Raw genomic sequence first — 966 nt, forward strand, 5'->3', positions numbered from 1 at the left:
GTCACCCCCACACAAATTCATCCACATGATAAAAAGCCATTTTCATACCCTAAATATATTGAAATAAATTTTTAGAAAATTAAAAACTTTTTAAAAAAGCATTGAACACAGTCAGGCTGCAAATTTATATATCAGTTTAGTACGATATGGCAGCAGCCACAAAAATATACATGGCTTTAGACCTTTAATGCCATCTCAGAAAAGTCAGTCCAAGAAATACTTCAATATATGTATCATTTATATGCAAGAAGATATAAATAATGAATTTGTAAAGTATCGAACACTATAAAGAAACCTATTGAGGACTTTTGAGCCTTGTATAGACATAATTTTATTATATTTCTATTATCAAACAATTCAATACCCTCTTCGGAATGATCAAGTAATACATATTTGTTGGATGACAATAATTGAGAAACCAAGATGTATGGACATGTACATGTTGACAGCTTGTCAGGTAGGCACAATTTTTAGGGTGTAACCTTACTTTAAAACAAATTAGCACAGTCAGGTTAACAACATCTTACCTCTGTACAGTGCTGTACAATTTAACGCATGCATCCACAATCGTGACTTGTTAGGGAGATGTTGAAATCCCTGTTTTATGGGTGAAGAAATTACATTTCAGATGAGTTAAGTCATTTATCTAATTTCTACACAACTAGTAAATAGGTACAAAGTTAGGTTCAAACATCTATCTAAGCCAGGGAAGGAGGTCTACCCAGAATTTATGAAACAATGTGGCATACTTATGTGAACTCCAATGTAAGCAATCTTTCCTCTGTAGCCATATAATTTTTATTTCCTCAATGTACATATCAGCCTCTTAAAGAAATAAAAATATTCTTTACTTAACCATATACCTTTTAAATTTCACATGTACCCTTAATATAAATGTCTGAACATGATAACTAAGAAAACACTCTTAAAGGCTATGTTAACCAGTTTGATGAAAATATTTCAAGT

This window comes from Otolemur garnettii, unplaced genomic scaffold (assembly GCF_000181295.1).
Source record: "Otolemur garnettii isolate 467f Iridium unplaced genomic scaffold, OtoGar3 scaffold00024, whole genome shotgun sequence".
In the NCBI taxonomy this organism is placed as follows: Eukaryota; Metazoa; Chordata; class Mammalia; order Primates; family Galagidae; genus Otolemur; species Otolemur garnettii.